Source organism: Octodon degus, unplaced genomic scaffold (genome assembly GCF_000260255.1).
Source record: "Octodon degus isolate 3935 unplaced genomic scaffold, OctDeg1.0 scaffold00093, whole genome shotgun sequence".
NCBI lineage: Eukaryota > Metazoa > Chordata > Mammalia > Rodentia > Octodontidae > Octodon > Octodon degus.
In genome coordinates this window covers 7,713,035-7,719,260 of record NW_004524669.1, presented here as the reverse complement: position 1 = coordinate 7,719,260, position 6,226 = coordinate 7,713,035, and positions in this window count along the sequence as shown.

Below are 6,226 nucleotides of genomic sequence, written 5' to 3'. Positions count from 1 at the left end.
CAGCATATATACTTAGGGTGAGAATCCTACTGCTAGTTTTGAAAACCTGCTGAAGATTCTCAGGATTATTGCCTTACCCATCTTGTGCATATAAATGTATGGCTTTGCCCTGTCATATTTCCTAGCTTTTTTCCTTGCCCTCTCTTCATTGTCTAATCCGCAAGTTCTAGATTTCATTTTGTGTTATATCTTTCTATTTTCATTTCTTCTTTTGAGTTCTTATACTAGGGAGACTATGATACTTACACACGTGAGTCTGGTTTATTTCACTTATGTGTATATCTTCAAGTGACATCAACTTATATATAAAGGGTTCAAGTTTATCACTTTTTTATAGCTGAGTAATACTCCATTATATAAAAACACCACCTCTTTTTCATCCATTCCTCAGATAACGGGCATCTTGGTTGCTTCCAAGATTTGGCTATCACAAATTGTGCTGTTGTGGAGAGCTGCGAAGGACCACGCCTACAAGTTGGCGCTGCTTTCCGCCTTCCACCCCCCGTGGGTGAGCACTCTCTGTGCACAACAACTCCTTATATGGCCAGGGCTGCAGTCATGATTCGCTTCCGCATATGCTGGACCCATGGGTGATCCCCACGTGGCGCACTGGGATTGGGCTCAGGAGTATATATTAGTCAAGGGCTGGGGGATTGGGAAAAAAGAAGAAGCTTGCTGTAAGGGGCCTGAATAAACCACTGAAGGAAGAGCTGTGTGTTGCATCTTCCTTGCTGGCGAGGTCGTGCGCAACATGCTGTTATAAACATAAGTACATATATATCACTATGATATGATGTTTTCAGTTCCTCCAGGAAAACTCCCTGTAGGGAGATAGCTGGTTTGAATGGGATTTCCAGTCCTAGATTTATCTCACTTATGAATATAGTCTCTAGTTGCATCCACTTACCTATAAAAGCCCTGAGTATATCTCTTCATAGCTCAGTAATACTCCATTGCATAAAATACCACATCTTTTTTATCCATTCCTCAGTTAATGAGCATTTGGTTGTGTCCAAGATTTAGAAATGGAACAGTGTTCTACCATAAATATGGGAGCCCACATATTATTGTAGCATGATGTTTCCTGTTCTGGAAAAATACGTGGGAGGGGAATAACTGGGTTTAATGGAGCATCTATTGATTATTTTTTTCATGTCATTACTAGACTATTTTATTATTTCATACTAAGGTCTGCAACTCACATAGAACATATACAAATAATATCAGAAGTAAACAATTTGGTGAATAATCACTAAACTGTTTCTGCATTAGTGGAGATTTCCCAGAAGTCTTTTCAGCTTTCAAAGTTAGAGTGTAATTTTTAGCATACAAAAAGCCACTGGATACACATGTGATAAATTAACAATCACTTTGGATTTTTGAGTAGAAACTATATACATAGAAGAAAATTTTATCACCTGTGCCTTACAACTTCTCTTCCTAAAGTTTTAATATTTGCAGCTGCAAATTGAAAAAGTTCCAGGGCTGGGGAGATGGCTCAATAGAATAATGCTTCCCTGGCAAGCACAAGGATCTGAGTTCAATCCCCTGTTCTCACAAAAAAAGAAAGAAAGAAAGAAAGAAAGAAAGAAAGAAAGAAAGAAAGAAAGAAGAAAGAAAGAAAGAAAGAAAGAAAGAAAGAAAGAAAGAAAAAAAGTTGCATAATTATCCAGTCCAACAAGCTCAAAATCTCTCCACTGAAATTGATTATAATAATTTTATTTTCAGCAAAAATATTTTCCTTAAAATTTATCTTAAGGAATTTATAACACAACATTTTGGGGGGACGGACAAATAGCTCAGAGGATTAAAAGGCCTGCTTAGGCTGATGCAGTGGCCGGGAGTTCAATCCCCTGGCCTGCTGAGATGGCCCCACCCCTGGGCACACTGAGATGGTGACTGAGACTGGGCATGGTGGTGCACACCTGTAATCCCAGTACATGGGAGGCTGTAAACAGAAGGATCACTATGAGTCTGATCTACGCAGTGAGACCCTGTACATCTTATACACCCTCTCCTAAATAAAGAAAAATTTTATCACAATTATGTAAGATTATTTAGAAAAATTTCAATCTATCAATGTTTTCATCTTTTTTCCTTTTCATAATGCAATTGAAGGCAAAGAAGAATTACATAATTATTGGATATATTAATGTTTCTTTTGAATGTAAACAAAATTATATAATTGTTACAAAACAGATATTCCTTTGAAATTTAAAATTCCCACACCATTTTTTTTAATACCAAGCCATACATGGATGAAAATATGCTTACAAAAAGACATTTTAGAGTTCCACTGATCCCCAGCCGCCAGTCCTCACCCAGAAGACAACCACAGAGATCTAGTAGGCTAGCCCCACACCCCCAGCCATCCCACCTAACTTCCAGTGAATCCCGGCTGCCAGTTCTCACCCTGAAGACTGCTGGGTAGACAGCAGCAGTACCCCTAACCCCAAGCAGACCCACCAGAGTTCCAATAAACCCCAGCCACCTATCCTCATCCTAAGGATTGCCATGAGGACTTATGAGACTGCTGCATGTACCTGAAACCAAGTGTCTGGAAGACTGCCATAGAGAGTGGGGAGCTTTGGGGAATCCTAACCTGTGCCAACCCACCACCATTGAGAGAACTTTGCAGAAATTTGGCCTACACTCATCATGATTAGATCCTTCTTGAAATGCAGAATTCCCCCCTCTCCTCATCAAAAATGGAAGCCACACTGAACCACACATAGTGGGGGCTTTGGTGAGCATAATCTAACCCTCCCACTCACCTGAGAGCCTTGCTCACTCACTTGACAGCACTCTACCATCACTGCAGAGTCAGGAGAACCCTGAGCACTTCAAAAAATGACAAAAGGAAGGAATAAATGACAATCTTAGATCTCTTGCCCACCCAAAACAACTCCAAGAGATATGGTAATTGAAGAACTTGAAAGTCACACACCTGAAACTTCTGAGATAATAAAAGCTGAAATAAAGAAACCACTCCATCAGGCTATGGAGGAAATCAGATCAAAAATAACTTCTCAGGTAAAAAAGACAGTGACAGCAATCATGAAAGAATTGCTTGATATATCTAAGGAAGACAATGATTAAAAAAAAAAGAAGGGAATGGGAAAATGATGGAAACATTGAACAAAAAATATAGGAAAAAACTAAAATGTATGAAACAAATTCATACATAATCCAGGACATTAGGATTAATATTCATATCTTGAAAAATTGCTTGAATTAAACAGAAGATAGGGTGTCTGGGAGATGGCTCTGTAGAATAAGTGCTTCCCTGGCAAGTGCAAGGGACTGAGTTCAATCTCAGGCTCCACAAAAAAAAAAAAGAAAAAAAAAAGAAAGAAACAGAAGATAGATTTTCAGATATTGAAGATAGCATATATACAGCTAATTTTTCTTAGTTCAATGAGAAAAAGATTTGCACTAATATTGTTTAGACAAGAGATCATGTCTGCATCTTGTACTGTGAATAACCACTATGAAGACAACAATATGAAATGTATTAATTATTATAACTGTCATAACCTGTTTTGAAACTGTCTCATTGCTATTTCTTTCTCATTAAAGTTAATTTAAAAAGAAGATAGCATAGAACTAGTGAACATGGAAAAAAATCTCTTAAAAATAATTGGAACCATAACAGGACTGTAAGGACATCAAATAATATACATAAGAGTAAAGTAAACTCTAAAGTATTATAGGATCATAAACTTCTGGCTTACTGCATTTAAGGGTCATATTTAGAGCAAAAAAGTCTTTGTGACCTTATACATGCTCATGTCTCATCTTGTGCTTCTAGAGCAGGGTTCAATATGGCCCAAAGTATTGCAATGAGGAATAAGGCACTGAGCACACACTCCCACCTCTGCATCACCAGTTTGTAAGGAACTGCTGAGTTTAAAAAAAAAACATGAGGAAGGAAGGAGGAAAAGGGGAGGAAGGAGAGGGGAATAAAAACTATCCTTCAAAGTTCACTGATTCAGCAAACATTTTTTTTTAGCACCATCTATGGTATGGAGCTAGGCTGTGAGAATGTACCTGTCCTCAAGGAATTTGGAGCCCAGTATGGAAAAAACTGCAGGGTCAACAATGGAAGAGATTGGAGTATAGCAGGTGATGGATAAATAAAGCACGTGATACAGTGAAAAATAAATAATTGGAACCAGAAAATAACAATACAACAGCTGTGATAAACTCCTAGTCAACTTAATCTAAGAAAGGGAAGAAAAACCCTAATTCATGCAATAAGGAATGAAAAGGGTTAAAGCACTACACACCCCAGAGAAATTCAGATCAGCAATACACACTTCAAAAATCTTCACTCTCACAAGATGGAAAACAGAGAGGAAAAGGACAGTTTCCTAGAAACACATGAAATGACAAAGCTGAGTCAAGAGACTACGTAGACTCTGAATAACCCAAGAATGGGAAACGAAATTGTATATGTAGTTTTAAAAAAAACTACCAACAAAGGAAAGCACAGATGCCAATGCATTCACAGTTTAATACTACAAAAAACTTAAGAGAGATTTAATACCAACTTTTCAAAAATTCTTCAATGAAATTGAAAGGAAAGCAATTCTCCCAAAACTCTTTCCTGGAGGCAAGTATAACTCTGATTCCAAAACCAGAGAATGATTTAACAAAAAAAAGAGAACTGCAGGCCAATCTCACTAATGAACATAGATGCAAAAGTCATCAATAAAATACTAGCAAACAGAATGCAGCAAATTTTGAAAAACATTATACATCATGATCAAGTGGGATTCATCCCAGGAAAGCAGGCCAGTTCAACAAATGCATATCCATAAATGTAATAACATCCATAGAACCAAGAACAAAAAACACAAGATCATCTCAATAGATGTAGAAAAAGCTTTTGACAAAGTCTAACACTCATTCATGATAAAAACCCTACAAAATATTGAAATAGATGGTCTTCACCCCACCTGATAAAAGCCAACAGCCAACATCATACTAAATGGGTAAAAATTAAAAGCCTTAACTTTAAAATCAGGACCAGGACAAAGATTCCACTGTCTGCACTCTTACTCAATATAATTCTGGAAACATTAACTACAGTAATACAGAAAAGAAAGAGAACTAAAAGTAATAAGGATTGGAAAAGGAGAGATGAAATTCTCGTTATGTGCAGATGTGATACTCTACAAAAAGGACCCCAAAAACATCACCAAGAATCTTGTAGATTTAATAACCAAATAGAGTATCATATCAGGATACACAGTAAACACCCAAAAAGCAGTAGCATTTTTGTACACAAACAGTGAATGGACTGAGAGAGAAATTAGGGAAACCATGTGTTTCACAATAGCATACAAAAAATGAAAACTTAGGAATCAATCACACAAAGGAAGTAAAAGATTTCCATAGTGAAAATTATGGCACTCAGAGAAGAGATTGAAGAGGATTTGAGAAAACTGAAAGATATTTCATGATCCTGGACAGAAAAAAAAATTGCAAAAATGGTCATACTGCCAAAATTATCATACAAGTTCAATTCGATCCCAAATAAAATTTGATTTGTATACTTCACAAAGCAAGATAAAACTGTTTGAGAAAAGTATAAAAATGATGTATTAAAAAGTAAAGATATATTAGTATGCTGAGCTGTGAAAGACTCAAGTCAACAACTTCTAACATTGCCAGTTCTACAGATATCCCACTACTATTATGGACTATTGGACTATATTGGATTATTTTGCTGAATTCACACACCTACAATATTTAAATGGCAATGGAATACCTATCTCTAAGAAAACTAAAAAATAATGGGATACAAAAGAAGGATCATTTTGCATTTGTATATACAAAATAGTTAGGATAGATATACCTCTACTTTCTCTTAATTCAATGAGAAAAAAGATTTATACTAATAGAATGTGGACAGGATATCAATTCTGCATCTTGTATTATGAATAACCACTAACAAGATAACAATATTTAATGTATTAATTATTTAAACTGTGCTATTCAGTTTTGAAAATGTCTCCTTGCTATCTGTTTCTCAAAAAAATTAATAAAAAATATTGTAAGGGAAAAAACATGCATATGTATAAGATGGCTAAGGAAATTGCCTAAAAATTTCAATTAGTATTTGAAAATAGCAGTAATGGATAGTAGTCTCACCTTGACTAACTCCCTATTGTGATATCTGTGAACTAAGCAACTAAATTGAGAACAGCGATGTTTAATA